Source organism: Talpa occidentalis, unplaced genomic scaffold (assembly GCF_014898055.3).
Source record: "Talpa occidentalis isolate TD23 unplaced genomic scaffold, MPIMG_talOcc4v2.1 talOcc4.2, whole genome shotgun sequence".
Classification (NCBI taxonomy): domain Eukaryota; kingdom Metazoa; phylum Chordata; class Mammalia; order Eulipotyphla; family Talpidae; genus Talpa; species Talpa occidentalis.
In genome coordinates this window covers 68,653,419-68,664,788 of record NW_023602073.1, presented here as the reverse complement: position 1 = coordinate 68,664,788, position 11,370 = coordinate 68,653,419, and positions in this window count along the sequence as shown.

Below are 11,370 nucleotides of genomic sequence, written 5' to 3'. Positions count from 1 at the left end.
CCTGATTCATGAATGCTTCTCCAGCTCTATCACAAGCTTTCCATATCTGGGAGGAAGCCTGTGAGACTTGCTGAGTCTCAGTGCCTCTCGGGATGAAACATGGATAGAATGTCTGATTTTTTTAGGGCAAGTGAGTGTTTTAATCATAACTGAATAATCAATAATCCCCAAAATGTTCAGCACATTGGGAATGTTACTAAACCAAATCCCTCGCTTAGTCCCTCTGTGTTTTATTGGAGCTTTGCTTCCCTTTGTCACTTTCATGCATACGAAAGTTTGGTGTGAGCAAGAGTTTTCTGGGTGCAAGAATGGGCATTTTTCATTCTATATTACTATAATAAAATTGTCCAGGAAAAAAGAAAGATATAGCCATCATATCGTAATAACCATTGACCACTGTTACATGTACTAGAACCACAAACTTTGGCCAGGCCATGAGAAAGAGTACCTTTCCTTCCTCCTAGTGTTATGGGTGCCAAAGTCAATACTCACTGCATCCCTGCACTTGGTATTACTAAGTGATCAGCTATTTTGTTTTGTTTTGGCTCCCTGCTCTTGGACTGACCTTTCTCTCATTGATGAACCTGGAAGTAATATGATCTACTCCTATTTCAGAAGAGTGGGTCTCCTCTTTGAGCAACCAGACACCCTTATAGGGGACTATACTGTCATCTACTGCTGCCTTTGCTCTCTGGCTCTGTAGCTCTCATTTTTAAAAAATCATTACTATTAATAATTTGCTTAGGACTTTGTAGGTCCATATGTCATATTATTTGATCCCCAGAATAACTTTTCAAAGATGATTACCTCCATTTTCAAGTAAGCAAACCAAGATCAAATACATGGAATTACTTTTTCTGAAGGTCACATTATGAAAAATATAAGAACTGATCCTTTAACCCTAGTTGTTTAATCTGCAGATGAACGTTCTTTTGTTAAGGTGCCTCCACATTTTTAATCCCCTTTTAATTCATACCTTCCTTAATTATGAAAGGGAATAAACAAATAATGAGATCCCATGGTGTTATACTATGTATCTCTCCTCTTCTAATCTCTCCAGAGACCGTATTTTAATCACTTGCAATAAATAACTATGTATTATGTAATGTTATGGTCCAGATATATGCAAGACTAAAACCTATCACATTTGCTTACCTGACCTACTTTAATGAAGTGATAATGTTCATTACCAGCCACACATCCAAATGTTCCCTATCTTCATGCAAATGTGTCTAAGGCAGAATAAATACCCAGTTAATCAGAGTTGTTTTAGTTTGCTTCAGTAAAGCTCTAATAATACTGGTACTTAATTCTGTTGTAACTATTACACAACTGTTCTGCTTTCCATGACACATTTGAAAATAATTGCACATTTTTAAAAGTTTTCTGCATAATGTTCTACTCAGGGGAGAATATACCAAACAGGTACTCTAGAAGCCAATACTGTGACCTTGACAAGGACATTGGGCTAGAGAATAAATTGCTCTTCCTTTGACTCTCCACTTGGTGCACTTTCCAGCTATATCAAGGACACCTCCAATAGGGAACCATTAAGCATAATTGGTCACTGATAGGGATGACCCAGAGCTTCCAAAGCAGGCTGGGGGGGGGACTGTGGGTGGGCATCACAATGAGCATTGGTAGGGTTCCCTTGGTCTAAAGGGAACAAATGGACCAAAGGAGCAAATGGACATGATGAGAGTCCTAGGTTGTCTTAAGAAAAAAAAATCTTTAGATTTCTCCTTTGCTACCCTAAAACGTGATTTTAATATGATGCTAAGAGAAGCACCAGACCTTGACTCAAGAATATTTTGAAAAAAAGTACTGCCACTAGTGGTCTCTGCCCCATCGAGTAATTCTGAGTTAATGCCATATCCCCCATATTCTTTCCTTTGCTTCCCCAGTTCACATCAACCAGAACAAGCCAGGAGTCAGGGGCATATCCCATTTCTCAATGCAATATTCATATGCCTGTCAAAAGTAAATGCTTTAGTCAAATATCTAGGTTCTAATTCCATCTCGGTAGTAAGTCTGTGACTTTGGGAAAGGTATGTACCTTCTCTGAGCCTTCCTTAGATGAATAGGAATAATATTTATCCTACCCTTTTCACGGACATTGGGAAAGATTCTAAAACAACATATGTGAGAATAATCTAAAAATTATATAGCACGATAGAAATAGAAAATATTATTATTAAATAAAACCCTTAGCTTAATGACTCTAACCAAAGATGTTTTGTTGTAATTTCATTTCCATGTCACTATATGAAAAAGGGTTTATCAAAACACCAGAGGGTGAACCTGTTATCAGACACCTCCCTCCAAATGTGTAACATGGTGGTTGAGAGATCGGATTTCAAGGATCACAGCCCTGGGATAAATCCTTCCCCTGTCTCTAATCTGCGGTGTGACCTTTGTCAAGCTATTTCATATTTCTGAACTTCAATTTTTTCATCTGAAAATGGGGTAATAGCCTCAGCTGCAAATTCCATCTCAAAGGAGTATCTGAAAGATTAAATGAGGTAATGTATATTAAAGACATTTTGCAGAAAACTTGGCACCAAGTAAGTGCCTAGTAAATGTTGTAAATATTATCGCTTAACTTTCTTGCATATGATGTAAATAGGATCTGCTCTAAATGAAGAGTTCCAGACTCAGTTTAATTTGGAGGAGACTGGTTTAAATGAGTTCTAACATGTGTCTTTCTCGGAACTATTAATACATCGATGTATGGGGCAGCTCTTCACCAAGAAGAGACAGCGTGCAGTACTGCTCATGATATTTAAAGAAAAGAACCCTTTATTTTTGCAGTAACTTTGCAGGATGGGGTTTCTGTGTCTCATACTGTGGTAAATTTCATCCTTAAAAATAAGACATTCATAAAACTGTCGTGAAATACCAGGATGTTATTTGATTCAAAATAACAAGGGGAGAGGAGAGGGAGGGATGGATGTGGATGAGAATAATATATGGAACAAGATAAGCGAGGTGTTGATGATTATTGAAACTGGGTGGTGGATACACAGGAAGTCACTCTACTATTCTTTATCTTCCATATATGCTTGGAAAATTCCATGAGTTTTTGGAAAAATACTAAGCAAACCAGAAAAAATACATAGACCCAAAGTCTAAGTGGAATGGCTAATCTGCTGAGGCTCACAGACACATCAAGTAGAGGTGAGTTATCTACTTGTCACACTAACTTGACGGCAAAGCTTCTCACACGCCAGTGAGAACTGGAAGAGATCATTCATAGTCAAGGAGAAACTGGTTAGCTACCTTTTCTCTCTCACATCTACCAAACATGCTACTTTAGTCAAAACTGTAAAAAGTTAAGCAGGAGGAAAACAGAATTAGCCCCTGGATAACAGAGAACTGAATGTGTCAAATGTTCGACTGCTCTGGTATAATCAGTAGTAGGCTTAACTTGAAGACTGGAGAGCCTCTTCATTTTAACTCAAGTTGTCTTTTGAGATTGCCCAGGTTTACAGATGCCAGGGAATCCCAAGAGATTGCAGTTGGCCTAAAACCTGTTTTCCTTGCCAAAGTGCCCAATTCATTATATCAAGAGAATTACTTCTGCTGATAGCAATGAAATCACCAAGCAGCTATCACTTTTTGGCTTTTAAGTTGAATTCTCCCTCGTTGCTCCTTTGTTCTAAATGTCATTATTATAAACATACCTCATTATGTTTAATTATGCCCAATTAATGTTACTTGCACATTTACATCAAGTATTTAGGGCTTAAACTTGCTTTGGGGCATTAACAAAATCCTATTATTGTTCATTTAACCTTTAGAAAGTTCACAGACAGCTAACCCACCTGCCACCAAGATTTGTGTTCATGCATTAGTCAATTCCCAGCTCAACGATTTCATAGTCTCCTAGAGGGCCCTTTTTATTAATCCCTATGTGCTTACAATCCACTCAAAATTTATAAGTTTCCTAAGTTTGTTTCCACCTAAATTTTCTATTTCCACGCTCCCTATTATCAAACATAATGACTTTCTCCTTCACCTAAGAGCTACCTTTGCATATAAAGTAGACTCTTTTTACTCTATTTCTCTTGGCTAGTTCTAAATAAATAACAAATATTTCTAAAGATATTCTATAGAGTTATAGGAACAATGTGTCTTCATTCTTCCCTTTATAAAACATTGACATAGGTTTCCCTGGTTTGACTTCTTGTTCTCCAGATATTCTAACAGGGGGTATTTCCAAGAACCCTAAACAGGAAGAAGTAATTCAATGGCAAGAACTGGACAAGTTCTGCCAACAAGAGACCCACATCTGGGTATAGCAGCTGGGACAAACCATCACCTATACATTAACTGCAATGAGTGGTCACAGTCCTAGAAAGCCCACACTATCTTCACTGATGCTGGAGTTGGTCTACTAAAACCAGAGAGGTGTTCAGGTACTGTGGTGGAGAAATCAGGACCCAGCACTGCCTCCATAATCTGCTCATCCTTCCTAATCAGTATAAATCCCCCTTGAATTGCTTTGTCAGAAAAACGTGATTTACCAGTGCACACTCAGGTCTGTCCAGCAACTCATCTTCAAAATCACTCTGTAGTTAGTGACTCTGCCATTAGAGCAGAATTCAGTTAGGATAATTGACTTCAGTATTCCTGGGATGCACCACTATTTTGTTATTCTTTGTTAGCTACTATTCTGAGACGGTAAACAAGGTAAGGGTGGGAGGTCAGAGATCTAACATCATAGGCTAACTTCTCTGTATAAGTCAGACATTATGTGAGCACTTCAGATGCACTCTTTATAATCACCGAGTTGGTCATCCCCATGACAGAGAAGAAAAAAAAAATGGGTTTCAGAGAGAAGCATATCACCAGTAAGGGAAGAGATTCCAAAATTAAATTCAGACCCACCACACACACACACACACACACACACACACACACACACACATAAAGAGTAGGAATCGGGATGGCTTCTCCATAAACTCCTCTCCCCTTTTCCTATGCAATTAGTCCTAAAGATTTGTTTTCCACACATATCACATCCTGTTGGCTTCCTGGACATTCTAATGGCCACTCTTCTAGTTCAGGTGTCCTTTCTTATATATCCCACTGGCATAATCTCCTAAATCATTTCCTTGTCTTCTACTCCTCCACATTGTCTAGCATGAAATATGAGCTCCTAAGACTGATGTATAAGGCCCTCTAGGATTTTTCCTTATTTGTCTGTACAGCTAATTTTCTTCTACATCCCCTTCAATCAATATAACACAAATTTTTCTTTATCCTCTAGTCATGGCTTTGTTGGGGCCATGCCCTCCATGACCTTCTATGACTGAACATTTAATTTATTCTCTAAATTTTTGCTCAAACTCTGCTTCCTCCTTGAAGTTAAACTATCCTTCCTCTGATTCTTCCTGTTTTTTAGAAGAAAAGTTCTCTGAGAGTTAAATTCATATTTTACTCAACATCACTCTCTAGTTTCATGCTGGGCCAAAGTCACACAACTAACCAGAGGCAGAACCAGTTCTGATGGACTCCCTGACCAATGTTCTTTCTAACAAGTATGCTACATGGGACTCCCTGGAATCACAATAGGGTTCTGTGCTATTCTCACTATGATTCACATTAGCCAAAGTAAACTGTACCCTCAAAAGTGTCTGCTTCAAATGCATGAGATTATCTGGATTATCTATGACAAATGAACCTGTCAATTTGTGAAGTCTGAGCATTTCATTTGGAGGAGCTGATCAACAGACTTAAAGATGATAAAGCCATCAGCCAAATAACATTTTCTCATTTTTTTAAAAAAATCTATTATGATGTTGAATCATAAACAAGTCTTCATTAGCACCCCAAATGTAGAATCTTAATTTAATGAAATTGCTCTCTTTGCCAGAGTTCACCTCTCTCATAGTTGACATGACAATTTTAAAACTATACCATATATTATATATCAGGATCTTCATTCCAATTAATATATATTCCAATCAATACACATTCTAACCAACCTCTGGGTAGTTTTGAGTTTTTCAGAGAATTTAACTGATTGTCCATTTCTAGACTGTCTGGCTCATTTCCAGAGTGAAAAACAAGGAAATTTGGTTAAATATGTTAGAGAAGACAGAAAGAGGTATGCTTGTGGACAGAAGAAAAATGGTCTCTATCTCATTTCAATCACCCAAGCCAAGATTTTTTTTAATCAGGAAGGATATTTTCTTTTCCTTCACTACCCACATCCAATTAATCACCAAGATGTTCAAATTTTTATTTCCAAAATACTTTTAAAATCTATCCCTTCATCTACAGCACAGATCTTCTTCAGACTCCCATCAGATCCCACCTAGATTAATTTTCCCACTACTTCTTCCCAAAACCGATTTTTAATGCTTCCTAAACTATGAAATATACAGGAATCACTCAGGATGTTTACTGAAATGCAGATATAAATAAATACTGCTATATTTAAACATTACATGGAATGAAATAGGTACCATTCCACAGAGTGTCTGATGTAGGAAGAGTGGAATGAAGCCTGGTAATTTACATTTTAAATAAGCATCCCAAGCAGCTGTGACATAGGTGCTCCAATTGTCACAGTTTGGTCAGAATGAGATCTACATTGACCTGAGAGTACGTGGTCCAAATAGGCAATCTGTAGATAATCTTCAGGTACTGAATACACATAGTTTCCCACAGACAGCTGGAAATGATTGTCCATGATGTCATAATGTTTAAAGGCCTTCATGAATTAGTGACACCCTCCTGGTCTCAAACCAATTTCACAGAGCTTCTGTAACACATTGTGCCATACATATGGTATGCTCTTCCTCACAAAACCTTCTCTGGGTTCGAAGACCCTTCTAGGAATTTCTTCTGACTAATCCCTCTCAAGGACTCCCTCTTCTAGGAATGCCCTGGGTCCATCCAATCCCCACATCCATTTGCCTTAGGAGGGTACTCATATGTATTTACAGTTGCCTGTGTGACCTCTACCATAGCACTCCCACAAAATATTGAAATCATCTATTCACATTTCTGTTTTTCCACCAGACCATGACCTCTTTTAATATAAGAAGCATACATTATATTTTACCTAGTCTCCCGAATGGAGAGCACTCATTTAAAAATATTTACTTGAATTTATCCTTATCTACTGTCATCTCATCATACTGCCATACAGCTGATTCCCTTATAATATAAGGGACTTGGGACCTCCTGATCTGGTACCTACTAACCTCATTAAAAGGAACAGAAGTCACTTCTTCATTTCCCTTTCCAAAATGGCATCTCAAGAAAGGAAGTAGAATCAGTATAACAGACATAGAGTAGGATTTACAAGCAAGAAGGATGAGGAAAAAACCTAAATACAAAATAAATTTCTGTTGACCTATACAATAACAAGAAGACCTGGAGAAAGCCTGAGAGAGCTAGAATCCAAGTTCCTCCTCAGGCTGTGTGATTTTGAGAAGATTGTGCCTCCATTTCCTCATCAGGACAAAGAATGCCCCTTAGAGTTGGTAAAATACTAGAGTAGATTTGGGCAAACATTTTCCTGTAAATTAGCAGAAGTTCCCTATTTTAGGCCCTCTCTCCAGTGCTAGAAAGGGGAAGAAGCAGCAGTTGATATTTAAGAAACAAATGTGGATGTATTCCAATAAAACTTTATTTAAAAAAATGAAAAGTAGGCCTTGGATTAGGACTGTAGTTTGCCTTCTGCACTAGAGCAATGTTAAATTTAATAATATTGTAGTCGTTAATTATGTTTTCGAGTAAAAAACTGGCAAATAACTCTAGTTTTGACCCTTTATACAAACTTTAATTATGTTGTCCCCACGCTAATCAGAACACTTTTCAACTCCTTGTATTAACTAGAAACAATACAAAACAGGCTACATCCAAGATGCACAATCTGAGATATCTCCTACCACTCCTCATTTACACTGATTATCAGAAATAAAACCAGGAAAGTATTTTGTGGGGTAATAGAGCTTCCCCTGTAATTTCAACTATTCTGAAACACGAAATTTAATTTGAAAAACCCTACAAGACACTATCATGGGAAATACATACCAATAGCAGGAGCCTGACTGATGAGAATAATTTGGGTTTTTTTGAAAATCTTTTATATTGAATGATAAGCTATGTTGATTAATAATTATGCTACATTAAGTCAAGATGATTCTGAATGAAACCAAGGCACTAAACTACCAAGTATGGAATAAATCATACACTTTCTTCCCTCCAGTATCACATTTACACTTATAGAGCCGGATGTACATACTATATATAACCTTCAGGATTATTCAGGTATTTCTAACTAGCAAGTCATGGCATCAATGCCAATACCTAGGAAATTTAGCATGGCCAAGGGGAGGGGCCAACAGCTAGATGTTCTGGTTGTGGTGCTTGCTGTGCTGCTAAGTGATGAGCATTATGGTTTAACCACTTCTGGTATTTTCTCCAGGAGGGAAAAATAAATATTTTAAAATAAATTTTTAAAAGCCATATTTACGTATTCTTTATATCAACTTTGCAAACAAATATATTTTTCTAGGGTTTTCCTAGAAGAAATTGATGTGCCCCTCTGCCCACATAGTCACTGGTTACTCGATGCCTCCAATGGCTATATCCACCTGGACCACTCTGGTCCACAGGGACCAGAGTGAATGCTTCAACCCATCCCCTGCTCATCCATTTTCCATATATTCTCCCTCCACTCTTTCCCATTTCTGCTCCACCCACTCAGTGCATTACATTCTTTGACTCTAGTGATTCATTCTTTGACTTTGACGCTAGCCTTGAATGACTCTGAACTGGTTACTTCTTACAAAACAACCCCAGTGGTCTCCTGGATCCCAAGCTGACCTTCCTGGTGACTTATAGGACTACCATCTATCTGTTCCTGCTTTCCACCTCAGGCTCCCCACTGGAGCCTGCCCAGCTAGCAATGACAGGGAAAAGCTTCAAGAGAAGGTAGTTGGAGTTTTCTCTTCTGCTGGAACATCTTCCCCTTTAGAGAAATATCTTTGGAGAGTGAAAGACCTCATCAATGACCCATGTGTAGATTAAACTGCAGAATTAGACTATCTTTAAATGGGTGTCCGGCCAATTCCCTTCTGGCAGTAAAAGCCTTCAAAACACGGGTTTGCAAGTATTTGTATAATTTTTGGACCCAGTCCTATATTTAGAGAAAGGTGCCAGTTTCTCCACTCTCTGGGAGTGTTGAGAGTGACTTGTTGCATTAATGCCATTACTCTTCATTTCCAAAGCTTTTAAGCATTTTATCAGTCTGGACTCATACATGGCTTTGCTTCTACATAGATGGATTATCAAAATTCATAAATTCAAATATAATTCTGGGCAGTTTGGATAAATCCCACATGCTTGCTGCCAAATCTGGCTCATTTTTCAAATAGATCAGATGCTTTTCTTTTCCTCTAACAAAATTAGATTTTGTTCATTTGGGTGTGTGTGTATGTGGGAAGGGTGGGTGTTTTGAAAGTGGGTGCCACTTTCAAAATAGAAAATACTTACAAAAGTATAACTCTTGGTACTAAGAAAAAATATCCTTCTCTCTGAAAAAGTTAACTGTGAGCCGGCAACCCTTGCTGATATTGTGAATAAATGCTGATTCCCCCAACAGTAGCCCTTCCCCTGGTGTTCACAAGAGATGTCTCAGAGCTCTCCCACTGAGACACATGGTGCCTTACTCTACTTGGTTCTGAGAGTGGACTATAGCATACAGTGTCCTTCTCACAAATGTCCCATATCCCCATCTTCCAGGGGAACTTTCAAGCCTCCAGCCCCTGCTTGTACACTAGCTTCCACTGGTGGCGGTGCTACCATTAGCATGTCCAGTGGGAAATTGCATTAGTCTTAACATGGCCATGACTTAACCAACTTGAATGGGCTTGCAAATCACCTTGTGCAACTGCAGATTCTGATTCAGGAGGTCCAAGCTAAGTCCCAAGTTCCGTGCATCAAATCAGCTCCCAAGAAAGCTCTGGGTCTGAAGACTACATTCTGGCAACAAGGATGTATGCACACTGTATACAACATCATATGTAGGCACTAACAAGTTAAAATTCCTAGGTACAACTTCAAGATGGAATCTTCTCTACTCTAAATAGACTCTCCAAATAGGAATGATTGCTACTAACCCCATTTTACAAGCTTGCCAAAGGGCACCAGGCTGGGGTGCAAATCCAGGCATTTTGGCACTGTCTTGAAACCTGTGCCTTCCTTGAACCAAGGGATGACATTCTTTCACACCTCCATTCTCTGTGTGTCTGTCTGAAAGTTCTTTGCTGCTGTATTCAAATGACAAGTCTCCTTTTCTCTTGACTTTGGGAAGCAGTCCTAAGCCTCAGGGAGAGTGGTCACTCTTTTTTTCTTTAATAATAGGTTGTGTTTTGTACACACATATATTTAGCAAGTACCTTAAACCACTAACACACATCAGCTCCTGTTTCATCCTCCCGCCCCAAATTTGGAGAAAATTACAAAACAAAGAAATTAAAGAGGCCATGTACTGAAGGCTGAGCCTTAGGAGAGTGACTGATTCTTTCTTTCTAAATCCTCAGAAGGGAACGGAGAAGAATGGAGAGAGTATTACTGTATTGATGGCCCTGGGGGACCTCTCTCACCCTGTCCTCACTTCTCTCACCACCTGCTATCTGAAAGGTAAGATCAATCGCTTCTCGGCCTTTTGGCTAAGATCAGGTGAAAGGTAAGATCAGAAATGGGGGTAGAGCTTGAGTTCACAGCTAAGGGGGTGGCAGATGGGCAGGGGAATGTGGAGGATACCTACCCGGTCTTTGAAATGAAAAAGTTACAATGCAGACAGCCCTACTCAGCAGATTAGGAGAGATTATAGACACATTAAGTGGAATTTTAGACCTAGTATTTATATGCCTGCTTCTTTCAGTGGCCCTAAATAGGCAGAGATTGCCCTTGAAATCATTCTGTCTCATTTTTATCTGCATCTCTTTACCTGTAGACCTCACAAGGTATTTGTTGAAAACAAACAAACAAACAAACAAACAAACGAAAGAAAGAAAGAACACGGGCAACAAAGAACAAACAAGTAAAAGAAACAGCACTTATATATGGCTATTTTCACTTAATTCTTTCTCTTGAATAATTGTAGCTAGTAATGCCCTGTTACATCCATTCTATTGGTAAGTAGAACTTTGTAAGAAAAACTCATGTGGGTAAAATTATCATCTGTGGGAATTATTTTTCTCCTCAAATTCTGAGATTTTTCATTTAGGGATTTAAGGCAAAGTTGTTTTCCCCAGAGGACTACTTTGTGGAATCAATACCACTAGAGCAAAACCCTCTGTCAGCATGAGAAGAGAATGATTTGAGAATAAGAAGCATGTACAG